Consider the following 27,269-nt stretch of genomic DNA (forward strand, 5'->3'; position numbering starts at 1 on the left):
ATAGCAAAGGAGGAAATCTTAAAGGACAGGTCTAGCAGCCATGAAGCTTTGGGGAAAAGTTTGGTTTTGTGCTTAACAGAGAAGGTGAACCACAGGAAGAAGTGTGTTTGGGAGGCATGTCCAACATATGTAATTTTTTATTTTTTAATTTGTAGCGGGATAAGAGTGTCACTAATTCTGTTGTACTGTTTGCCTCTGTCTTAAGCAGAATAAGCTGTCCACAACACTGATTTGTTTGTATATGTTCATCTTGTGTGTGAGTTCCTGGGCAGGGTTAATTGGGAATAATTAGGCCACCTATCGTTCTGACTTCCCATACAATTTAATTAGGTTTTCTTTTTTCTTGTACGTCAGAAGCCCTTTATGGTCTAAGTCCTTTGATGCAAGAAAAAAAAAATCTGTGATTGCTAAGGCACACTTTGGAATTTCCTAGTCTGTTCCTTCCAGCAGTGCAATTTTATCCCATTTACTGACAAAGGGTCTTTAGCCTGGGTTTGAGCAGCTACACAGCACAGAGCTATATTTGTGTGTAGCCATTACTGTTCTCAAATCTTTTAGTGTTAGGTGTCAATAAATGGGTTTTAATCCTGGCACCATTCCTACCTTTGAGCCCAACAGACCAGAAATTTGGAGAAAAGTCTTTGCTTTAATTAACATTTCAGAGTCACCTGGTGTGTGTCCAGACTTTGTCTTGGTTATTTTTGTGATGTCTCAGAAGTGCAGAGGTTGAGGTCTGTGCAGACATCTGTGAGGTTGGTTGTTGGCTACTCAGAGGAGGTCGAGGTACAGAGCATTATCAGGTACTGCACACCTGCAGCTTCTCTGGGAGGGCAGACTGGATGGAAAATGGGACAAAATGGGTTTTTTAGTACAGCAGACACGTCAGCTGTACTAGAAAACATCTGCAATGGTTCTTTGTTCAAGTGAAGAGCATTTACTACTCCTTGTGGGAGCTGATCATCAGGGAGGAAGTTCTTCATCATAAAGGGCACTCTGAAAAGATTCTTGAATATGCTGTAGTTGATTTTCAGGGTGGTTCTTAGAGGCCCATGTTAGCCTAATGCTATTCTTCTGAAGTTTATAAAAAGCATATTCAGTGACTGGGCCAACATGATATATTGATTTTGTTCATGTGTTTCTGTTTATGTGACTGACGCCGCGATTGTGGTGATATAGTGCCAAAGACTGTTAATCTTCTGGTATCCTTTTTATTCTTGTTCCCTCATGTTAGATCCTAGCTGTAGATATAGCTGGAAAATGGCTGTCAGAATGGAATACGATAGGGAGTTGCTGGAAAGGAGCCATTGATGTGCCTTGTTACAGATTCAGAACAAAAGCTTTCAAAGAGCATTCATCCAGCATTCCTGCAACCACAGTGTGTGGCACTCCTAATACTGTTTGGAAGAAGGCATCAGGCCCACCTACTTCACTTTTTAAACTGACTGTAAGGAAATGAAACAAGCGGAGGTTACTTTTAAGTTTTCCTGGATGGAATCAAAATAAAAAAGTACCTTTTGCAAAGTACTTTTTTGTAAGAGCAATTAAAACTCATTAAGTCAAACAAAGCACAATGAGGAGTAAAAGATCTGTTAATTTTTCAGTGATTTGATTAATTTTTTGTACGAAACTGAAATAAAACTGAGAATTCACTTAGAAAGTCAAGGCATTTAATTGTTAAAAAAGTTAACCATTAAAACAATCATGAAATGCACATATCTGTGAAGGACTCTGATTCTAATTACTGTGTGTATAGCTCCAGCTCTGAGAGTGTGAGATAAATTCAGGTGAAAACAGTGGCTCTGACTGGAGTGTTTTGATCCAGGTGTAAAAAGGCATCTAGAGTTATCATCTGTATGTTTCCTTGCTGATGCCTCTCACAGGGATGAGACTGCTGTCTTAGAATGCTGTATGACTGCAGCCTCAGGTAAATTACAATTTAGTTACTAATTTTTTGGTTTGTTGATCAATGTCATTGATCTAGAACGTGCTTTCAGTAACTATTTATATTTACTGTGTTGGTAGACATATGCTCATATATGCACATATGACATATGTTCTGTTCAGCTAAGATAATATCAATCTGTAATTAATACACTGACTTATTTATTTATAAAAAATAAATCCTGTTCCTTTCAGTGTTAATATTCACTCTTTGCTCTGAAATTTCATGAGTAATTTCATAAATCTTATGTTAAAGTGTGCTCTCAGAAAGCAAACAGCAAGGAAAAATTTAAACTCTTTCCTAAATTATGCTCTTTAGATAATACTGTAGTTAAAATTTTTTTGTGGAATGACTGGATGATGTTGAAGGACTCACATGAAGGAAACACATACATGTTTCATACAGCAGTTTGGTTATTTCTGTTGTTTGGTTTCATTACACATGTGGCAGAACGCAGCTCCAATCTCCTTCCAAAGTAATATATTTGGGACTTTGGAAAGCTCCTGGGAGTTGTGATTTCACTATGTGAATGGATACAGCTGGCTATGTGGCTGAAGGTCTGTTTTCTTCACACTTCATGAAATGATGCATCTATAATGTACCCAAATTCTCAGTGTCACCTCTGCTCATGGTGGCCGTGGAGGCGCTGTTACCGACGGGAGACTGGAATATGCTTGTCACTACTTGTTACTACTTGTAACTACTGCACCTAAAAACTGCTTCCTGCTTTTTACTGACAAGATCTTCAGGAGCTGTGGCCCAGGGGAAGGTGCTGTAATTGACAGCTTCTCTCCTAATATTTGGAATATTTCTATAAGCAAAATAAAAAATTACATCTCCAAGCTGAGTGAAGACACTTCTGCAGTGTCTGGTATGGCACATGCTGTTTCTAATACCTGCATTGTGACAGAACAGCCAGCTTGGAGTGAGTGGTTCTGAAATCTGTTTAAGAATCAATAAATATTCCTACATTCAGATTAATGGACTGGATCTTTTTTCCTTACTCTAAAACTGCTTTCATCTCCACAAGGAGTATTTTCCAATAAATAGGTTTGATGTATGAATACTATGGCAATATGGTGGAAAATGTGTCAGAATATATGACAACAAACTCAGATTCTGCAAACTGATAGGCTTTTATTATTGTTTACTTTAGGAAACTTCCCATAAAAAGACAGTCAATGCTTTGTTTTGTTTTGCCTTTACTGTAAGAATGGATAAGGGACAGAGGGCAGAGCTTGGCTTCCATGTAGTGGAGCTCTTTTTCTACGTCCTGTGTGAGAGAGAGGCAGGGCCAGTTCTAGATAGAGGTAAAGGAGTCATCACCTATGACAGCAAGCTCTTGACAAAATGGTTCTGGATCCCTAATTCAGCTTATCTGTGTTAGAGACAGGGAGGAACAAGTTTGCTGGTGTCAGACAGTGTGACAGAATGTGTCAAAAGGCAGGTACTTATGGAAACATCTATTATTCTCCAGCCAGGAACAGTAGGATCACAAGCTCAGTTTCCCAGAGTTCCCTGACAAACCTGTCTCACCTCTCACCTGCCAAGGCTGGAGGTACTATTCCAAGCAACTCAGTTTCAGCTGATAACGTTCAGTTTTGGATAAGAAACTCTGAAAAGATAACTTTGGATGATCTTTGGCTTCTCAAGTTGGATGTGGTATGAGCATGAGCATATATCTCATAGGAGTAGAAAAAATTGAAAGGTTCTGTTCATGAATAATTCTTATATATCTGCCTTATAAATGCAGGCAAAAGAAGTTCACTGGGTATGGGCAACATGAACTACTAGTCTACTGATAAAATACTTTTCACAACGCATTTTTTATAGCCAACATATCTGTATTCCATCCGTAGTCATCACAATGCATTAATTTCAAAAATCTATGTGTGTAAAGACATAAAAACTGCCATCTGAAAGCTGCCTATAAAGTGATATAAAGTGACTAGAATGCATGGTTTTTCTGTCAGAATGTGTCCATTAAAATATTTTTTCCAGAAGAATTCTGCAGAAAATGAAATTTTAAAAATGGGTGTTGAGACTGTATTTCAAAAATTTTTCTTTTTTTTTTGTTAAGAAAAGGAATCTCTGTCTTTCAAGTTGTTTATAGTAAAACTTCTAAAAGAATTTTCTAAGCACTGAAAAAGTTGACCCTAGACCCAAGTCTTTCCCTTTTCCACTTGCATGATTTTGAATGCAGCATGTTTCATACATAGTTCAGGTGCACATCCAGGACATCTCTGTTTTTACGAATGGAAGAAATATGTAAAGTGCTATTCAGCAAAGACTGTGGGGGCACTATGGGGATGTAGTGGCATTCCCAGCCTCCCAACCTAATCTGGCAGTTCCCTTTGGAACCATTACCCTGTCCCATTTGTGAGTTAGTCCAGGAGTTCCTTCTCTTCTCCACTTCAAAGGGTGTGGGATGTGTGTTTTAGAGATAATGATAACAACTGAGCTGCACAGTTACTGGCCTTGGAGTAAAAGGGTTTTTTTGGTACATGAGTTGTTCTGAACTTCACTTTACATACGAAATAAGCTTTGTTGAATCCTAATGCACACATTTGGTTGAGACAGCTCAAGATATTAGCAGAAATGCTGAACTGAGAAACTCAAGACTCACAATTTTTGCTTTGTTTTTCTTCAGCCAGGGAGAGAAAACTGCAGAAGCCATCCTCTTTCCTTCAGCTGACAGCAAAATGCATATTTCTTGATTGTGTGGAAAGGATATATATTGGTATGGTTGACGAATAATTTTATCTTCACTTGAGAGGGGATTCATACTCACACAGATTTCTTCTTGTTATGTAATTATGGAAATTAGCCCAAAGGATGCTTAATAAATGACTAAATACCAGGGCTGAAATTGTGGTAATAAGAGCACAATATTCTTACTAAGTGCGCACAGTCAGAGTGAAGCGCTCATATTCATCCGTTATAAACACGTGCTCTAGAGCACGACATCGCTGCACATTTTTGCATTTGGAGAAAGCAATCCCTTCATGTCCAAAATCAAAGATATAACAGAAGGAACTGTTCCTAAACTGCACACCTGGCATTACATGGCTTCATTTTTTGGAAATCATTCCAATAACATGCTAATTATTTCCTGTGGCGAGAAGGGTCTCAGTCCATTTATTTACAATGGAGATAGAAGTTTTAGTTTTCACAAAAAATCTTTTGTACATTACCCACCCTTATAGCCTTGTCTGCAAGTTTCCAGTCCATAGTTATGAATTTATTTCAGTCTACATCTGCTTATATATTTGTAAAAAGGTTATGTTGAAGGATTTCTTATTAGGAAATTACTTAAGAAAATAAGTCTTAATAAGGATTTCCAGATCCTAAAGATGTCTAGGTGCTATCAGATATTTAAGCTTTATGCCCGCATTGAGTAAATTCTGTAAAAGACCTAGAACTAATGAAGAGGTAGCTTCCAAAATGATCCAGTAAATATTTAGAGATCATTCCCATGTTTTGTACTGAGCCTCCTCTGCTGCAAATACACTGCCAGCAGTGTTGCATCAAGCAAGTTCAAAATTAGCCTCTGTCCATAAATATGGGCAGGATGTATTCTTGAGTGGAAATCTCCCCAAAGACTGATCATAAACTATGTTAAGGATACTTAGAAGTAAAATTCCCACTTCTGTCCCAGCAAGTGAGTAGAAGGTTTAGATGATGGAATTTGCTTCCTATATTCTGTTACACAAGAATAATGTGATTACATCTTAGTAGAAATTGTGAGTGCCCTGGGAACTATTTTAAATCAGATTTTACATGTTGAGGTTACTGAATGGAAAGCTATTTTATGCTATCTAAAGCTGAACAGTGATCCTTCCTAATTTTGTGTTCAGTCATTTTGCTAGGTACAATTATGTGCTGGTGAGCTACCACAGTTTTAAATGAAATGCCTTGATACTTTTATAGAATTTCCCAGATTATCAAAAGTTAATGGTAAGTGAACAATTTAGGCATTTGCAATTGTTCACTGTTAAACTGACTTCTGGCCTAGACACAGAAACTAAAATTACTCAGATTTACTCAGGTTTAACACCCTATATTATGCCTGCAGGAAATGATAAGCTACTGTGGAATTATTCAAGATGTGGGGTAATCTTTAAGCAAAAATACAGGAACAGGTTGGTTTCTTTTTTTTTAAAGCTTAGTTCAAAGAGTATGCAGGCATATAATTTGGGGATGCAATGCAATTACCAGAAATAATTTAAAATGGGTTACTTCACTTGACTATGACTCTTTGAAGAATAAATAGTAATTGTTTTAAGTGCATAATTACTTTAATATTGGCTCCTTTCAGCAAGTTGCAGACTTCTAGGTTAAGCTCTAAGTCCTGTGCATCTGTCCACTCAAATTCTGTTTATTCTTCAGGCTGTCATAGTTCCATTATTAAACCCCTTGAAGCCCTTTGAAGTGTTTCTGCACATAAAAAGACTGGTGCAGACTCCCATGCAGCCTGATCTTTGCCATGCTAACTTTTTTCAGCATAACTGAAGTTTGAGAACAAGTTAAAGTCATCATTAAGAAACCTTGCTAACAAGAAATACTGCCTTCTATAAATGTATTTGTGTCCATGTAAAAATGGGGTTTTTTGCAAGGCTTTTCTCATGCAGCTGCAGGTATATTTCTGATTTTCAGAAGGAAAACCAGTATTGGAACTTGGCTGTGTTTCTTTGGAAGGCAGAGGCTGTGCTGAGCCACACAACAGTGTGCTTTGATCTTACAGCTAAGTACCATGCTGTGACCCTGCAGGAAAACAGTGCTTGGGATTGAGGCAGCAGGTCCTTTTTGGGCAGTGCTGTGAGTACCATCTTGTGGACTCTGAGCTCCTGACCACCTGTGACATCATCTGAGCTCATCTAAACCACTGATGACTTCATTTTTGCCTGATTTGTGCAGGTTGACAGCCATACTTTCTGCTGCCCTCAACCTCAAGAGAGACTTGTCTGGGCTAATATACCAGAGGGTATACAGAAATCCCACCTCTGTGCAAATACTTAGCAAAGTAAATATAGTCAGAGGCTTCCTTCAGTTTGCTGTATGCCCTCTCTACTTTTCAGAATCTCATCTTAAGATGGCTCTGTAAGCCTCTTTTGAGTGATAAGCTGTTGAGGTCCTGACTCCAGTGGAGTCACATTGCCACGGAGCTGGCAGAGAAGGGCAGTGAAATCTCAAAGCTGAGAGAAAAGGCATTCTCATGAGTACTTCCAAGTTTCTTCTGGATCCCTAAAAACCATACAAATACCAGAGGATTTTAGGTAGTTCCTCTGAGGTGAGGGGAAAAAGAAAAGACAGCTTTTCCCATAGTTTATTTGGGAGAAAATTCCCTTTACATTTTTCTTCTCCTTGATCACGCTCATGTAATTTATATCCATTAAGAAATCCATGCTGGTTTTCTAATGAGCATTAAAACATGTTGAGCTCCATGTGTTAGCCCAAATCTGACCTGAACAACTAATTTCTAGTTTCCTGCAATTCTCCTGCTCATTTCTATTGTCTTTTACTTCAACAGAAAGTGGCAATACACAGAACCTACATGTGCTTTTTCTAAAACATTTTCTAAGCCTTTATTTCTAAGAAAAGAGCATTTTGAGGGACAACTACTAGTAAATAACTACAACTAAAGTAGTAGTTCTTAAGCTTTCGAGGAAGCATGGTCACCATTTACTCTGCTCTTTTCCTTACAACTCAAGGGTGAATGTTGAATGTAAATAAGTATTATTAGCACGTCATCAACACCTCTATTGTTTCTTGCCTTTTCCTTGCCTGCCCGTTTCTCGGAGCGAGTTTTGCTCTAACTCTCAGTTTGGTCCGAAGGTGGCAGCATCTTACTTCCGTAGAAAGTTTCAGGCTCGTTTGACTGCGCCGTGGCTTGATCCTGATGCTGTGTCGTTTCTGAACATCAGACACACCTTTTAGCAAAGCAAATGAAGACATTTTCTGTGCTTGCTTTCTGAAGAAAAAAGCTTTCAGTGTGAGATACAGTGTCCCCAGAAAGACTGCTAGTTGTCCACAGATAACTGGCAATGTATGGCAGTAAAAGTAGAGTCACTGAATATTTTGCTATTTGCATTTTAATGCTGTGGCAATGCTGTTCCAGAAGCCCTCTAAGAGCAGCTGTCACTCGTCCCTGGCAGTGTTGTGGCATGCCTGCTGTGAAAAACCCTGGGGGTGGGATGGTCTTTTGGGGTCTACTTTCAGCTGCACCATACCCCCCAAAGCTCTCTGAGTTTGGCTGCTCAGCCTGGGGGTCTCTATGTGCCCCCATTGCCCAGGAAAAAGCAGCCTAGACCAGTTACCTAGGCCAGTCATCCTTGGGTAAAGAGCTATCAATTTTGGGAGCTTCTGTTTGAAGATGGTTTTGTGGTCGTACTGGGGACTGAGACAACACTGGCTCCCAGCCCTGTCATAAACTTTCCTTGTGAATCCAGCTGCTTCCTTCAGGTCTGGGTGCCCCACTTGCCCAGTTTGGAGGAGAGATAACAGCAGGGTGACTCCACACCTTTTTTCTGCCCTATCATCTTAGGCTGGAGACTCTGGGGAGAGGAAGCATCTTCCTGTCATTTGGCCAGAGGCTAGCACTGGGACAGGAGCAAGGTTCCCCATCCGGACAGAGAAGGGCTGTCATTATCACTGAAACATAAATAATGATGCAACATCCACTTATCACCAGTACAGCCCTGACTGCAGCTTTCCACTAAGTGGGAGGCAGGGAGGAGGGAGGGGAAGTTTGCACAGCTGTGTGGTGCATGCAGGCTGTGCACCGGGGAGAAGCTAGGTTGCTAATGGTTTCTCAACCACTCTGGTAATTCTGTGTCTGTAACAGTCCAACAGTAAATGAAATAGTTTCTCTAGCTGCAATACATGTTCCTGCTTTTGATTTTCTGATCTTTAAAAAAAAGTCTCTGCTTCCCATCCCCTCCCCCATCAAAATGGCACCATTGAAGACCTTTGCAATGGTTGAATATATCTAAACAATATCTGCACTGGTCATGCCAGCTCAACAAGGTTGAAGCACACACAGCTTATGCTTCAAGCTCTGAGTACAGAAGGAGAGAAAGTGGGGAATGTTTTGTGCCTCTGACCTCTTAAGTGTCATCTTCTTAGCAGCTCAGATCACTCTTCGAAATTATTCTATTACTCATCTGGCTCCTTGACATCTGCTTTATCATTTCCTGTCCAGGCAGTAATCCAAGTAACCAAAATAAATATTTTTTTTTGAAGCAGAACACCTTTTCTGTAAGCTTGCAGAGATGACAAACCACAGTAAATATTCCTGATTGTGTGAAGCTCCATCTTTGCAACTCGAAAATCCAGCTGAGGGAAGGGAGTGTTTATAAGAAACAGTTCTTTGCTGAGCTAAGAGTTTGTGTCATACCACGTGTATTCCTAGCAGTGACATCAGTGGCAATGTCACTGATAGGAATATGCCACTGATTCCCACTCACCATTCTAAATTTGGATTGCACCTTTCGGATCAATAAAGACAAGTATGAGAGGATCCATAGTTTATCTTGATCATCTAAATTACTTGGGTGGTAAAGAATTGAAGCACACTGTCATTGTAACTCAAACTACAGACAGTCAGAACATAAACTACACTGGTAATTTTTACAATGCTGTGACAATAACACCAGCTGAGGTCTGCTCTGTTGAGAGGGCCTATTGCTGATCTCATTTGCTGGGACAAGTATAAATTCATTACTCCACTGGAGTTACTTGGAATATCAGTGAGCTCAGAATTTGGCTGGCTATCCATTGCTGATTTCTGAAGCATGGTTTTACAGCATTAGCTTCTTATTCTAAAAATCTAGGACTGTGGCTAAGCTCTCCACCCCCACTTTGCACTACCTTTTAGTAACATGACCCACAGATTACCTGTTGAAACTACTAGAAAAGATTATATTTCTTCAACAGCGTGAGGAAGTCCCAGAAGTGCTTTGAGTCACAGAAATTATCCATTGCAATCACGAGTGACCATACAATGGGCCTTTTGCTTGTGCAGAGCAGTCCTGAGACATACAGCCTTTCCTTTTGTAGACCTTCAAACACTTTATGAAGGCAGTTAAGCATTATAACTACACATCCAAGACCTATTTAAATACCAATAGGTCACAGTAAATTGAGAGTATGAAGTATAGTAACACATACTACTGGTGGCTGAATGCAAGACTGCTCATGATACACCTGATGGATATGCCAGTAAGTCTCACTACAATTTGACAGCTTATAGCTGTAAAAGCACACAGCAAATTAGATTCAGCCACAGTCATGGGTGTGGAAATTGCAGTCAATATTATCTGTTACAACCGTGGCATATCTTCTAATGGGGATCCAGCAGGCATTGGGTGTTTAAATTTAACACAGTGTAGTGTTAGTCTTGATGATAATTAACCTTTTTAATTTTTTAATGTGAGTTCAGATATAGGTTAGCACAGGAAAAAAAGGTCTTTGATAAACTGGAAGAAATTTCTGGAGATTTCCCTGGCAACATACAATTGACAGTGCCTTGTGCCCGCTATTTTACGTGAACAGTTCAAGAGGGGAAGGCCATTTAGGCTTTTTATTGGAAGGATGAAAACTGATTCTGTTTGTTCCCTGTGCTTTTATAGTATGTGGCTTCAGCTTGCCCCCAAATAAAGGGGTTAGTTTTTCAGACGGGCAACTATTTACAGAGTAATCATGGCACATGTGAAAATGATGACAGACAAACCACAGGCAATCAGGGACTGATCTGGCTCACTTAATAATGAAAAAAGTTTTGATGATTCTGTAAACCTCCAAGATATATGGCACATTTTGAGGTTTTTATTCCTGACCCTCAGCACCAACTCTCTTCCTGCTAGCTACAGAAATCCACTGTTCTCAGTGCATGAATGCAGCTTCTCTTGCTCACAGACTCATGGGATAGCTCTGTGGTCCAGTGCTCCCAGCCAGCAGCAGTCAGCAGAAATGGTTAATGTGGTTGCATTGCTCAGCACTACATTTCAGCAGAGCTTGTTTGTTGTGTTAAGTGTGGCTGCAGTGGTGCTCATGTTACATGGCACATGGTAGCCTTGGTTTGTGTGACTAACTTGGTCTTGTTTTTTATGTTCAGCTCAGGACAATAGACACAATCAGTGGGAGGGTGCCCAGTGAGACATGCTTAGTGGAGACAGAGAATAATTTCACTAATGTTGAATTAAAAACTAGATCTATTTCTATCTAAATGTGTATCTAAGTTTATGTGCATATGTATTGAAGGTAGTTTTACAAGGGGAAGAAAAGTTCAGTCTTTTTTTTTTGATACCTCTGATTTTGGTAGATTCTACTTTGGTTGATCATATTAATTGCATGTCTAAAGGATCCATGGTTGTAGCTGTCCATTTGACATTGAAGCAAGAATATTTGTACAGGCAATTTTACTCAATCTTCCTAAAAAATGGTGAGATGAAAAAATATTACTTAAAATACCTGAACAGACTGTACTGCTTTGCTCTATTACATTTTTCACCTTCTTCCAGCATGTCCCTGAGAAGAAAAGAAACTTTATATGAAGTATAGTAGTGAGATGAGGGTGCTGGAATGGAAACTTCGGGCTTTAATTTCCACATGTCACCATTTCATTGCCTGACCTTTGATCAGTCCCACAACACCTGTGCAATTCAATTTTCTGTCCAATGGCCTTGCCATTCACCTTTATTAGTTCCTGAAAGACCATTAATACTTTAGAATCATTGAAAGATTTTAAGAAACATGTACCATTGTAGTATGGAATAATAATGGTAATAAATATCTAGTTCATGCTTTTATATTTGTTTTTGATTTCTTGGTTTCTTTCTGAACCTAAACCAAACCACTTTAATATTTTCCCCTCTTCTATTTTCCTTTCTTCTCAAGCTCTGTCTCACTGCCTATCATCCAAAATGCCACTATCTCTATTGCTTATAGAAGTAAAGCATGCATTCCACTTTTATTTTACAATTTCTCTCATACTCCTATATGGAATTTACCTGGTACCTAGATGCATTTGATAATCAGTGTGCAGGATTGTGGTTTGTCACAAAAAAGTTACTATCCATCTGGGGGCAATCAACGTGTTTCTGTACATTTGTTTGCTGATATTGTTTATATAGATTTCTCTGCTTATATCCATGTACTCTTTTACATATATCATAGCTTTGCAATTATCTGAAGCAGAATATGGCAGTGGAAGTACCCTTGAAATTTTATTAGAGTACAAGAATTTATTTCCTTGTTGAGTCCTGCTCACGAATAAAAATTCCCTCTTTCAGTACTCATATAAAACTGGAATTGGAAAGAACTGCTCTGTGTTCCCTGTTGCAAAGCTGATGTTTCCTGATATTACTCTTTCTGTGGCTGTAGTTCTGGCATCCAGGGTAGCAGAAACCCTGGGAAGAGTCCAATAAAATCATGATTTCTGTCCTCAATGTGTTTTCAAAGAATTTTTTCTCTTGGTAATTCAATTCCTAATTATTTAATGGTTTTTATAACAACTTTAAAACAGTTTACCTGTGAGTGGAAAAATCTATAAATTCCAGGGAACTGTTGTAAAGTAGTTTTGCTCATAACCGAACAAAGGACTGGACCACATTAAGCTAATCAGGTGAAATTAATGTCATTTGTTCCCTTTTTAAAGAAGAAAGAATTTTTTTTTAATCTACTTTGTAAATTTATTTGTAAGCAATGCTAGAGACTGTATGTGTCCTCTGTGTAATACAAAGGTTTGTAATACAAACAGATAATATCATATCAATACATACAGATGCTATCCATCTTTATGAAAACCAACAAGCATCTTGGAAGTCTTTACAGTGATCTAAGATATGGAGTGGGTTTTCCAAAAATATCAATAAATTGCTCTCTGAAATCAAATTTAACCATAATTACATTTTTCCAGATACTTGTCTATAAAGTCTTTGCCTGCACACACACAAGAGCTTAACCACCCAAACATGATGGTCGCCTCTCTAATAATGTAAAACTCATGCTGTGCTTCTGGAGAATTTTGTACAAATATATTTGGCTTTTTGTATAGAAGTGTGAGAAGTGGTGCAAGTGGTTCACAGATTGCACTTGCCTTTTTAAGATAGTAGGGAAGAGGCCATTATGTAAAAGCTATTACATATTCTCACAAAAATCCAGATGAATGCATTATTTTTGTATATATGGCTATCAGAATATGACAGAAGTCTTGTCTTTTTGTCACCGCTGAACTGGTGCATTCACAATGCTGTTTTCTTTAGTGAAACAGGTTTTAGATGTAAAAGGGACTTGTCTCTTCACTCTCTTTCTTCAAACCACTCATCTGTCATAGCAAATTTTGCATTAATTTTTACTGTTACATAACTATTACCTTTGTAAATGCCACCTGTGAGCTGTTGGCTTGCCTAGTTGTACACTGAATTGTGGCTGAATCCTGCATATAGTCAGGAAACAATAAATGAAAAGGCCACAAGCACAAGCAGAAACACATTTCTCATTTTCTGATTTTTTTTTACAAGAAGTAGCATAAGAATATTTCTCAATAGTATAGGAAGAGAAAACTGTGAGCAAAAAGAAAGAAAAAAAAGCAAATTAAGTGTAAAATATGACTCTAATGAAAAATTGCTTTCTTTAGATGTACATTTGCTTTGAAATCCATGCTGGGTCTCCTAGTACCTGCTGAGCTTAGCTTTAAGCCCTGAAGCTGTGATTTAAAATAATATATATTTGCTCTTTCATCTCTGTGCTCCATTATATCAATTTCCATGAAAACACCTGGAAGGATTCTTCGAGCTCCTCATGAACTCTGACTCTAGAGATTTTCATCTTTAGGTCCTGCTGTGAACTGATACTACACATGCCACAATCTGTCTGTGGTTTCTTTCTAATCTTTGGAAAAAAAGGAAACATATATCACAGGAACCAGTACAAACACATTCACCTGGCTAGCAGCCTTCTAGAAATTTGTTTCTTTTTGAGATTGCAATCTGAGCTCATTTTTAGTTAGAAAACTGATATAAGATGCTGATCTCCAAAGACATGGAATTTCTAAATCCAGAAACTTTAGGCATGTTGATCCATCCAAAGTTGAGCACCTAATTTCCAAAAGTATTAAAGCTTTAAAGTATCTTTCACTTTTTCTTCCTGCTTTTCCTTACTTTTTTTAATGGTCATCACAGGGGCCTTTTCTGCCAATGCTGGTAACAAGGACCTGAGGCCCCTCTCTTTATCAGGTTTTTCCAATTTCAAGGCCTTCATTGACTGAAAACCCACAAAACCCTTACAGACTCATTTGTAAGTGAACGAGTATTGATTTCACTCAAATTAGATTAGCCACTAATCTTCTACTGTTATTTAAGGGGCAAAGATAAAAACATCCTTTAGGTAGTTCTGTGGATTACATTATGATGATTATGTACAGGGCCCTCAGTAAAAATAAAGCATCCTCAGATGGTATACAATGATAATAGCAGGCAAATGTTTGCAATATAATCCTGAATTTTAGAAGGGTGTTTAAATGCAATTTCTTTTCCAGAAGTGTTGAGAGATAGAAAAATTACGCAACGTTTCAAATTCATCAGCTGGGTCCAACAAAGAGCAAGCACTCTTTAAGACTTCCGTGAGGAAGATTGTTTCCATAATTATTATTAATTTTTCTCATGTAACTTCCAATCTTTTTCTGTTCTTCAGATTTTTTAAAAAAAGAATTGCACAAAGGCATTCTGAATTGAAACTGAGCTGTAGGTTGACATTACTGGGGCAGTGATGCTATCAGCCATATGACTCACCAGTAAAGCAAATTCAAGTTGTTAATTTTGCAGAGTGAGAATTGTCCTTTGAACACAAAAGATGCCCTGGCTTTGTGAAATTCAGGCTCTTGACTGCAATCTTTTGTTAGATATATTGACAAGACATGTACTGAAATGTGCAGGAAGAATCTGGAGGAGTTTTGAACAATGATGTGCACATCGGTTTTTCTCTGTATGTGAAGATAAGGCCCCTTGGCATTTCCTCCCTTACCCTTCATTAGGAGGAGTGCCACTGGCAGGTCAAAGAGGTGATCCTTCCCCTCTACCCAGTGCTGCTGAGATACATCTGAAGTGCTGGGTCCATTTCTGGGCTCCCCCATCAAGGGCAGAAAGGTATGTACTGCAGAGACCCCAGAAAAGGCTCAAAGAGACGATGAGGGGACTGATACACTTGTCATTTGAGGAGAGACTGAGAACTGGGATTCAGCACGGAGAAGAGAAGGCTCAGTGTGATTGCATCAATGCATATTAATAAATACCTGAAGGGAGGATGTAAAAAGGATGGGGACAGGCTCTTTTCAGGGATGCCTGGTGACAGGACCAGAAGCAATGGGTACGAATGAAAACTCAGGATTCCCTCTGAATATCAAGAAACACTTTTTCACCGAGAGGTTGACCAAGCATTCACACCAGTTTCCAGAGAGGCTGTGGAATCTTTGTCCCTGGAAGCCATCTGGACATGGTGTTGGACAAACAGCTGTGTGTACTAGTGCTTTGGACTAAATGATTCCCAAAGGTCCTTTCCAACCTCAGCCATTCTGTGATTCTATGACTCAGATCCAAATTTTGGACTAGAAATGGCACTGGGAGCTGAGCATGAAGGACTGTGTCAGAAAGTCAGTAAGGCATTTGGTCTCTGCTCTTCAAGGCAGGAGGGGCTGAGCTGGCCTTGCTTCCTTCCCAGGTGGCAGTCCTCCTGAGGCTGCAAACCCAGCAAGCTTCTACTGTTACCCCTTTTCTGCCCCAACAAACGTCACCCAAGCCATACTGAACCCAAAAGCTTTTCAGCTTTCAAAAATATGAAAGGATCCTTAGCATAGTTTAACAATTTCATCAGTTCCTTTATAACTGGCTTCCAAAAAACACTATGATTAGCCATCTTCCAGGAAACAGAGCCTCTCCTTCCCAACTACAGCTATTTCCATAGCTGAATGTCAGGAGGAGAGCAGGAAAAGATCCTAAAGGCCTTCTCTATTACCAGATCTATCAAATATTAAGGTGCCCTGTCTGGGCAGCCACTTCTGGGTCCATCCTTTACTCACAGGAGGAGCCCACAGTGGCTGTCTGTGTGGGATTTTTCTCAGAAAGTAACAAGCCAGGGCCCAGCTTTTAAATCTGTTTCAGTAGGAGATCTGTCTTCTCACACTTCTTGGTCAGAAGTACCAATGTGGCCACATTCACTTGCATTGTAATGACCTGTGAAATACCAGTATTATCTAAGCTGGTTTTTGGGGGCAATTTTTTTCTCTAGACCTTCCTAAACCCAGAATCACAGAATCACACAGAATCACAGTATCACTTGGTTGGAAGAGACCTTCAAGCTCATTGAGTCCAACCTATGCCCTCACACCTCAACTAGACTGTGGCACTGAGTGTCATATTCAATCTTTTTTTAAACACATCCAGGGATGGTGACTCCACCACCTTCCCAGGCAGACCATTCCACTACTTTATCACCCTTTCTGTAAAAAACTTTTTCCTAATATCCAACCTATATTTCTTTTGGCACAGCTCAAGACTGTTTCCTCTAGTTCTGTCAGTTGCTGCTTGGAGAAAGAGACCAACCCCCACTGACCACAACCACCTTTCAGGGAGTTGTAGAGAGCGATAAGGTCACCCCTGAGTGTCCTTTTCTCCAGGCTAAACACCCCCTCAGAGGGGGTGTCAGTCATTCCTCACAGCCCTTGTGTCCCAAGCCCCTCACCAGCCTCGTTGCCTCCTCTGGATGTGCTCCAGCGTCTCAACATCCTTCCCAAACCGAGAGGCCAGAACTGGACATAGCACTCAAGGTGTGGCTCACCAGTGCCAAGTACAGGGGAAGGATGACCTCCCTGCTCCTGCTGACCACACTATTCCTGATACAGGCCAGGAGCCATTGGCCTTCTTGGCCCCCAGAGCACACTGCTGGCTCATGTTCAGCTGGCTGTCACCAGCACCCCCAGGTCCCTTTCTGCCTGGGCACTGTCCCTAGCCTGGGCACAACATTCAACAAGGTAGACATGGCAAATTTGAGGCTGAACTTCTTTTGTGGGACTTAAAATTAACGTGGTCCCTACAAAAGGCCATGTGAGTTGGTTACTTAAAACCTTTTTCCAAATGTTTGCTTTAATCCTGGCAAAACCTTAGACTATCTTTTATATAGCCTCACAGAGAGTGTTTAGTCAAAACTGAGCATAGTGGCATTATGACTATTACCAGAATGTGGGGAGTGGGGGTTGCTATGTAGTTTAGAGATTTGAGTCTCATTCAGCCACTTGTCACCATCCCCATAGCCACAAATTCTCAGATCTGCTTGTAGAAACAGTGAATCTCCAGTGAGTTTTGTGGTAATGCAAAGGATATTGTGATATTGCTTTACACAATAATTAAGTACAAACTGAAGAAGAGAAACCTCTCTTTGTTCTGTGAGTGTTCAGATCAATTGTGGAGAGTGATCATCTCCTGTCTTTGTATCACATAGTCTTTGTTAACAGTCCAACTTCCCTACAATGCAGTTTATGAACTGTAAACAGGTTTGTCAAACAGGTAAACACTTTACAGTGTCTATTCTAGAGAAAAAGAGATACCCCAGCTTCTTCAAATGACTTACAGGGCACTGGAAATGCATATGCAGTGCTAGTTGAATAATTTCAGTATCTTCAAGCACACTTTCTGATATCTGAAGACAGAGTGCCTGGAAAAAGGAAAAAGCACAGAAGTCTATTGTCATTGGGACTGACTTAGTGTCTTTAGAGAGATAGTGAGTTAAATAGAAGAGTCAATTCTCATTTTTAGGAGTCAAGCAACATAAAGATACGACCTCTACATAAAAATTTAAAAGCTGGGGATCTCCCAGGCTATTCCTGCAAATGGCTGTTAGCAGCTGTAGCAAATGACTTAATTCTGGGAACTGCAAGTTACTGTTTAGTGACATGAAGCCCAAGCAGCTGCAGAGAGCTACCTTGCCTGGAAGTGAGATGCTTCTTCAGAGAATGTAGTAGAATAGGGATTTTTTGCTGTTGCAGTTCTGGAAGCCTCCTGGTCCTGTTCTGAGAAGATGTCTTGAGCCCCACCTCCATCAGAACAGTGTTTGCTAAGAGTAAAAGCCATTTGTTAAGTTTTCTAGATGTTACTGGCTTGACTTCCTATTAATGGCAGATGCAACAGTCATCTGTGATGTGACATGTTTTCCAGATATATCTTTGCTCTGCATACTGATGTACTTGGAAAGCCTTTATTTTTATAATCTTTTAAAAGAAAATAATTATTTAAAACATGAAGTTAACCACTGGGGAAATAGTGAATTTATTTCAAAGCCTTCAGATCTGTTTATCATTTGGGAAAATATGCTCAAACTGAAACACAGCAAATGCTTTAATCACACACAAGTTACTGGCCTCACAAAATGGTTGAAATTTGCTGGTGAAAGGGAGGCAAGATGAGTTGACCCTGAACTTCTTCCTGAACTTCCACTGGTTCATCCTGACTTCTCATTCTGCTAATAAATTCTGCTAATTCTGCTAATTAATTTGCTAGTAACATCTGTAGCATTACAAGAGTCTTCAGAGATTTACGATGCCCAGACTATTTGTTGTGCTAGTTCAGTAGTGTCCCAGGCTGGAAAAAAAAAGAAGTTCAGTTCACTTGATGTCCTCCAAGTATGGTAATTGCCTAATGTCTCTTGGATTAGTTCAACCCATGTAGTGATTAAAAGAACTTATGTGAAGCTCAAAGTTGTTTTTCCTTCAGTCTAGCAACCAGAAATCACACTAGTGGGCCTAATTCTCTGCTCTGTTATGTCGCAACCCTGCTGGTTTCAATAGAGTCATGCTGGTGTCGAAATGATTTAAAGGACCAGTGAGTGAAACATAGCAGCGGAAACATATCAACTATTTGAAAACCTTACGAAATCTGGGAAACTGATTGGCAGCTTCATTTTTATTTTTTAATTTTAATTTTATTTTTTTTTTATTCCAAGTAATGAATGCTCATGTTTTGGGTGTTGCAATAAAAGTTAACAAAAACTGAGGTCTGGACTTTTTTTCTCTTGGGCATCTGTTTATCTTCGTTTCAGTTCATGATTGTTCCTTCCTCTGAGGGAATTCTTTGGTGCTTTGTTCCGCACAAGGAGGCTCCTGCCATTTCCTCTGAGCAATGTGAACTTGTCTGGATTTACAAATGAGCAAAGAGAGTAATTTTCCTATTTTTATTTCACTTTGTATTGATTTTTCTCATTTGAATGTTTTTCCATATATTGTTTTTCATCTTCTCACACCCCAGCAAGATATTATCATTTATGATAATACAATCTGTTATGAAATACTTAGGGCTTGCCAGAAATTTTTATTTGACACTTTAATAATGTCTTTAAGAGAGAAGTGGGAATTGCAAAGAACAAAGAATCTCCAGATGTCCTAAAAATGTATGACATAGGATTTGCAGAATATTTTTCTACTTGAGAGATCACTAATTTTCATTTGAAACAGTACAATCGTTCATTACCTTTTCCTGAATTAATATGAATACAATTTCGTTTACAGATTGTCTCTTAGATTAACCCTGTATCCTGGATGTGTCTGGTTTGTTACTGAAACTGCACTCCTTGCTACTTCTTCTATTCTCTGTGGGTTTGCAAACCCACTTTAATAAAAATGCAACGTATAAACACAATACTTCTTGAAGACAAGGAAAAGAATGTCAAGAAATTAACTATGAGGTTTTGGCATGTGTCTTCTGAATGGCAGGCTAGCTCTCAGTGTCAGTGTTTTGTGCTGTTTGAATTGTGCTGTACAGAGTCACATGCTTTAAACTAAGTGCTACCGTGCAAGACTTCTAGGAAATAGAAATGTGAAGTTCCTGTGGCCAATTTTTTTTTTCCTGGGGGTTGAGCTGAGCCTAAAATAGAAAACTTTCTTCTCTACTTTGGTTTTCATCCTTAATTTCTTGTCATTTTTATCATCTTGTTTTTAAATCACCAGTAAGATATATATGAATCTAGTGGGTTCCTAGTGGGTTCCATTGTGTCTTCTCAGGGGTCAATCAGTAGAAGGACCACGCTTGAACAGATACTGTAGAGCATAGAGGAATAGCAATAAACAGACTATTTCAAGGAAACAATTTATAATTCCAACATTTTGTTAAAACTCATTAATGTAAGCATTGCTTCTCACATGTCACCAACTCTTTGGAGAGGTGATGGCTGTTGTTCTGGATGATTCTTGTAAGTAGAGTTCCACTGCTGGATTTATAGGATAATGAGAAAAAATGAAGAGAGGTAACAGATTTTTTTCTCTTATTCCTTCTTAAAGGCTTTTCAAGACAGGTTTGTCTTACTTTCCTTTGCTGAACCCCTGCAACTTATTTTCCTCACTTACATTTTGATTTTTGATAAAGCTGTTATTCACAATTAGTTCACATCTTTATCTCTTTTAATGTCAATTACATTCTTTCAGTTGTGGGCAAACAATCCTGTAACTCATCAAGTTAAACTTAAAGAGTGGGAAGGATTTCTAAGGTGTATTCTTCAGTTTTAAAAGATGTACATGTACTTAAACCTTCTAATAATATTTGTGGTAGTTTATTATATTTCTGAACTATGTTCTGTAGGGACATTCTTTATAAATAGTTTCCGTCATAATTTTTATCTTATTTATGTAGCTGTTAGGCTGTGATTTGACAGTGAGACATAAGGCTTTCTCTACTGCAATCACAGATTATGGCAGTCACAACAGTTTAAATTTCTGTTGTTCTAATTAATGATATTATAACTTTCTAGTTAACCCATAAGCTTATGGTCATTCATCTTCACTGTTGCTTGTAGGTGTTTTAAATAACAAGACTGCAGTCAGGAACCCAGCACTCAGTGTTATAAACCAGGATGCTGTTAGGAAGGGTAATTTTTTAAAGCTGCTTTCTGGAAGGTGCCCATCCCCAGTATATGTATGCACTGTTGAGAGGTTAGTCCCATCAACCTAGAACCAAACTCCTTGCTTTCCTGAAAAAGAAAAAGAAGGGGGAATTTCAGAACAGAGCAGTCTACTCAGATGAAATCAATATGAGTCAGGATGACTTCTTCCTTGGAAAATTGCTGTAGTTTTTAAAAAATTCAGAAAGTAGACTGCCTTTTGCTAAAAATGCCAGTTTAATCTATATTTAGGAGAGAAAGTAGGTAATTTTTAACTTATAGGAGCTTACTGAGGTTAATAGAAATTGTTTTGCATCTAAATCTCTCTGCTGGTAGCTGGCTATATACACAGAGCTTTCCTTGTTAGTGTTGTGTGTTTTACATCTACAGAAATGTCTTTCAACCTGAAGGACCCTGCTGTGCTTATGAATACTGGGATTCATTGCTGGCATGAATTGTCTCTTCAGAATACAGCGGGAGGTAAGTCTAACCAAAGTCAAAGTGGTAAGTCTGGAATTATCGCAGACAACAAAACAATGGGTTTTTTTTTTTCTTTCCTCATAGAAATGGAATTTCACTATTATGTTTGTTAAAAAGCACTTTGATGTACTGTTCTTCATGGGACTTGGTATGAATCGATTTTATTTGTGGCTCTGTGCTGATTAGAATGAAAGTTTCTGTGGGAGAGGGAAAGTGCAGCTACAAAAGGCAGCCACAAAAAAAAGCCTTCTAGAAGCTCAACTCTTGCTTAACTCATAATTAGTGGTAATTTTGTGAGTTAGTGAGTAAGGCTGGTAACGTGTGGGTTATGCAGGTGATATAATAATATTTTCTGGGCTTGTAAGGCATCACTTCTCTCTGCTCTTTTACTTTTCATGAGGTATACAACTCTGTTGAAGATAATTCTGTAGAGTTGTTTTTATATCCAGATGGAGATCAAGGAATGCTATGTAAGTTTAAAGTAGGAACAGCTGTAAAGAAATATCAGGGAAGAGAGTACAAGCTTGTTAAAATCTTGGGTGTGTGAGGTGCCCACACCCTGGAGACATGGAAATCTGAAGGTGGACATGGTGAAGGGTAGTGTGAGGAGGCTGAAGAAAGTCCAGGAAAGATGGGGAATATGGGGCTGTTTAAGCTGCAACATATTTTAGAGGTGAAAGAGATGCAGAAAAGTGCCTTTGAGCAGCTAACAACTTCTGAAGGAAGCTTAATGTTGCAAGGAGATCAGGACTCCTCGAATTCACTCAGAAGATAAGTGGCATGGACAGTCTCCTTCCTTAGGAAGGAAGAAGTTTAAAGATACTGAAAGAGGAAATTAAACCTTATTGTCTCCTGGGAAAAACCTTACTGCCTCAGGTGTGAGGTCTCCTATGTTTTCCGTGTCTTGATCAGGCTGTTCACACCTTGCTGGGGAAATATTGCTTTATGGTAGCATAGCTCCTGCGCTGTAGGGCTTCCATATACTAAACCTGTAGTTTAGAGAGCTAAGTCAGTGATGTCCTTGAGACATCTCACCTGAGATGACCATGATCATCACAAAAAACAGTGTTCTGTCCTTCTGTCCATTCATATGGGAAGTGCTGTCAGTTTTGTAAAATTCCCAAGCACAAAATACAGATCATTCCAGGTAAAAAAGGCCATTAATCCAGCAGTAATGGAAACTTCTGAAAACACTGGTTTGAAAAACACTATATCTTCAAAAGAATTTAAGAACAATTTCAACAATTACTAGCTTCTAAAAGATATTTCTTATGGTTTTCAGATAATCTTTCCCCCTTGGCCCTTATTTATTACTGTTGCATGAACATAGTCTTTATTGCTTTGAATGTGTATAGAGAAATTTACTGCCCTACTTGCAGCCTTTAGGCTATTACAGATATTGTAAAGGTTTACCATTTTTCAATAAGCAAATACTGCCCCCAGGGTGCTTAGTATAACTTTATTAATCATTAGATGGGTAGAAGGCTGAAATATTGGTGCTGCTTGAAACAAATATTCTAATAGGAGCCAGTGATCTCTGGAAAGAGGCAAGCAGGCCGGAAATATCTGCTGTAGTTCTTGGTTAGTGTCTTTGATCATGCTCTCTTCTGGAGGATCTTTTTCTTTGGGATGAGAAAGGAAACCATTTCAGAGTGGTACAGCTATGGCAGCAGTGTCCCAGCTATTCTGCTCCTGCTTCTGCAAAGGCTTTTTCCTGATGGATACTGGCCCCCAGAACCCTTAGTAACTAGCAGAGATGAACCAAAATTCCAAGCACAGTTTTTTAATTTCTAGAAAACTTCACTGTACCAAGTTTTTCATATCTAGGCCTTCATATAGGTGTTAAATTTCCTCATTATAAGCATGCAGTGGTCCAGGTAGAAGTAACTGAAGGCCTGACTTAGCAATTTAATAAAATATATGTATGTCCATGCTAATGACTGTCTCTCTTACTACTCATTGATCATTGATATGCTTTTTCTTGGGCTAATGAGTGTTTAGATGGTTGAAAGTCTGAGGGGGTGTCCTTCATAGTATCACCATTCATAGTGAGCATTTCAAAATCAAGAGCAGGATTGTAGGTGGACCTGACACAACAGGCCAAAATCAAGAGAATCTGTGTAGGTGGACCTGACGCAACAAAAACTTTTTTTAAGTCTTAAGAAATCCTAGAAAATGTTTTGTGCAGTAAAACTGCACAAGTATCCTGGGGTCTTCTGAGGAAGCCTGGGGCATCAGTGCATATGTTCAAAGTCTGCAAACCAGTCTGTGTGTTGGGCCAGTGTAGCACAAAAATTGCTTTTGCCAAACTTCAAACTTACTTTGAAGTTATTAATGTTATATGAGGAGATTTCTGTATCTCACAAAAATCAGTGGAGCTCTATAAGTTCACTTAAAGAATGATGACAGTGACATTCCATTTGTACAAAAACTGAGGACAGGAAAAGTACATGTTCTTTTGCAGAACTCTAATGCACTCTGTATAACATAACTTATTTCATGTAAATAGATATCAGAGGATAATGGGCTTGAGGGGCACTTTGGTTTTGTGAGGAAGGATCCTGAGTAAATTTTTTGCAGTATATTCAGTGACAAAAAGAAAATTATAGGGAAAACCAAAGAAAGAATTCAAGATCTTTTTTCTCCATGGAAATCCTGAAGATTAAAAGCAAAACTACAAAGCTTTTCATGAAAATGTTCAGGGTTTAGATGTGAGGGATTTATCACAGGAAAATAAATCATATTTTTGCATGAAACATTGCATCTGGCTTAAAATTGTAATGAATGATATGGACAAACCACTTGATTCATTAGGTACATAATTCACTTAGAAAACCATCCTGTTCCTGTGTTGCTGACATCCATGAAAACACTGTCTTTCATGTCAGCAGGCCTGGACTGAACTGTAAACCACAGAAATAATCTATTTATTTAGGAACTGTTAAATCTTCAAAATACTGAAAAGTTATGTGATATGCTGAGTACCATTGTTTCCCAGTGGCTTACAGAATTAGGAAAAACTGACTTTTATTTCACTCCTCCATTTAGGAATTGTTGATACTATTCTTTGTTGCTTATCAGTGGAAATTTTTTTCCTCAAATGCTTTTGTGCTTTGTTTCACCAACCCTCATGCACTGGAGGACTTGTGCACAAGCTGGGGCAAAACTAGAAGGGATGTGCAGAGACATTGTATTTGGAGCTCCTGGAGCAAAATTTACATATGGAACAAAGAAAAGATTTTGGAAGGCATCCTATTGTCCCATTCTCTAAATTAGGGTTGCAATTCCATCTGCTGGTGCAGCATTATGCTTTCAATGACCCTCAGAAACTACCCAGCTTCATCCTAGCAGTACTCTGGGTTAGGTCCTGCCAACATGGTTGCAGAATCTGCCCCTGCTGTGCTGGCTGGAGAATCTCTGCTGGCCTGCAGCTTGTCCTGTTTTCACATTCACCCATAATCTACTGCTGTCTGGTTGAATAGTTATCTTCTCCTTTATGTCTGTCCTCATAAGAATGTACATTTCAGGCAGCATGCATAGTCCCTCTAAAGTTTGTCTCTGCTCACCTAAACAAGCTAAAATAATTTAGTCCTTTTCTTGTAAACAGAACTGTATCAGTACTCTAGATAAAGCTTCACCACTGTTATGCACAACAGCTTTAATGCTTCCATATCTTATCTAAAAGTATCTGTTTAGAATAATTTTAAGGACCACGTTAGCATTTTTACAAGCACATTGCTTCAGCGATGCTGTTCTCCTTAAAAGGGAACTGCAGCCTTCATTGTAGCCAGGGATGATACACTTCTAACAGAATTGAGGTTTCAGCCACTGCCTTTACATTAATTTTCATGGTAATGTCATTTTACAGCTTCTGTTACATGTTTTGACATTCCTTAATGGACTTCTGACACAGTCACTTATGTGCTCTTTAATTCAAGAACCACCTTTTTCTTGAGGCCCTTCAGTACTACTGTGGCACTATGCAAACCCCCAAACAGTTCAGGAAGTAAATATAGAAAGAGTAACACAGCTCTTTGCTGCTGTTGTTTTTTCAACAGTGTCAGAAACAGAGGACTGTTTTTTTGCTAGAATTGGTCTTTGCTAGACTGGTCTGTGCTAGAATTCAGAAAGCAAAAGAAAGAACTCCACAATTTATACATTCTGGAACCTAAACATCACCTGAATTTGCTTTAAAACACATAAAAATGCTGCTTAGTGAGGGTGAGAAGTCAGTTTTCAGAATAAGGAAAAAATGTCAGAGACCACAGCTAAGTAAATACATGGAAAGAAAGACTAGACACTAAAGGAATGGACATAAAAATGTGGAGGTACCTCAAAGGAAACCATAATCAATGAACACAAAGACAGACATTTCTGGAAAAACTTTGCAGTTCCACGAAGTCTTAATAAGCAAAGCCACAAGTCTATAGTTGTAGGAGCTGCTAACTTCACAGCAATGAAAGACATGGCTCTTGAACATATGCCAATAAAATACAAAAGTCAAGTGTGTATCTACTCTAATAATTTTTTTTTTTTTAAGAGCAATACTTTACTCACTGTGAAAAGGTACAAGGGAGAAATGACTTTCCTATTTAGGCTCTGGGCACTCAGAGCACACTGGCAGAATGTGCTTTGTAACTCCTACTGCATAGTGTTATTTTACTAATGAAGTGAATCACAATGACACTTTTTAATTGATTGCTTCAGCTAATTTAGGATGCATAATGGTTCAGAAAATTTTAATTCAAGGAGGCTACAGACCAGCAAAAACCACACCTACCTGCTGTGTGCTTATTCAAGACACTGTTCCAGTAGGTCTTACTATGACAGAGGAGAAGGTTTCTCACTTAAATTTTCTTACCAGTTGGGGATAAATAGAATTTTAATAGTTCTTCGCTTTTTTGATAAGGTAACTACTCCAGTGGACAGATGTTTTGCATATGTCTGTAGTAGCAACTGAGACCAGCATTAAGATCAGTTTCTAACTCACTCTTTCCTTTCTTGCACTGGAACATTTAAACCCTTAAAGATGCACTAATAACAATTCCATCATGACTCTTTCCTGACTTCTGTTCCTTCTGCACTCTGCATTTACTGCCTACTCTCCATAAAAGAGTAAGAAAGTTGAAAACTGGTTCTTAAAAGAGCTTGTCAAGCTGATAGAAATGGCCTCTAAAAGATTGATGGAAGCTTCCTGCTAAGATGCTCACAGTGAAAGTGTCTCTCACCAGTTGATGATGACTGGTCAGGGTGGAACCTCAGTGTCTGTGGAAACTTAACTTGAATTGCTTAGTCAAAAGTCTATGTCTTGTAGTAGTGTTTTGTGGCCATTGTGGCATTTTTTGGATGCACAGTAATGCTAAATATTGTAGATTCAGTCTGTGTTCGTTCATTTCTATGCCAAGATGCAACTAAAATCATCAGTTTTCTGGAGGTGATCACTTTAACCTTAAAGTGAAAGTCTGAAAATTGTGAAAATAAATGCTGCAGTACAAATGGCATCAAGTATATCAAAGTCAGTTCTGCTGTTCAACAAAAGCAACATGCACAGGCTCTTTCATCATCTGACTGCTTAAAAAGGCCATGCTCTGTGGCTGAAAACTAGTAACATATTGAAGGTCTTGAAGCTGATGATATGAGGTAAACAAATTAAGTCTAGAAACAATACCCAACTATTTTCAGTTAATATTATTTCCTATAACACTTCAAAGACTGAATCCCAAACTGAAAATCAGCATATATAGCAAGGCCATCTTTGCAGAATTTCTCATTTCTGTTGGAGAAAGCACAACTGACTGAAGATACACACATTCTCTTCTGGACTACTTGCCACCAGATTTTGCTATTTGAGAATTTTGCAGGGATGTTGGTTGTCTGACTGATGTTTTTATTGTGTTTATGGCACATTGCTTTGAGGGTTCCCTCCTCCCCT

The 27,269-nt window shown here is 38.8% G+C and overlaps 1 long non-coding RNA gene across 1 annotated transcript in view; it reads left to right on the forward strand.

Annotated features, from left to right (window-relative positions):
* LOC118685177 (uncharacterized) overlaps window positions 1-27,269 on the forward strand; it is a 129,685-nt gene that overhangs the window by 42,519 nt on the left and 59,897 nt on the right. Inside the window, exon 3 of the long non-coding RNA XR_004979939.1 lies at window positions 21,248-21,337. This is a non-coding gene — a long non-coding RNA (uncharacterized LOC118685177). The remainder of the gene's footprint in view (window positions 1-21,247; window positions 21,338-27,269) is intronic.

Source organism: Molothrus ater, chromosome 3 (genome assembly GCF_012460135.2).
Source record: "Molothrus ater isolate BHLD 08-10-18 breed brown headed cowbird chromosome 3, BPBGC_Mater_1.1, whole genome shotgun sequence".
In the NCBI taxonomy this organism is placed as follows: Eukaryota; Metazoa; Chordata; class Aves; order Passeriformes; family Icteridae; genus Molothrus; species Molothrus ater.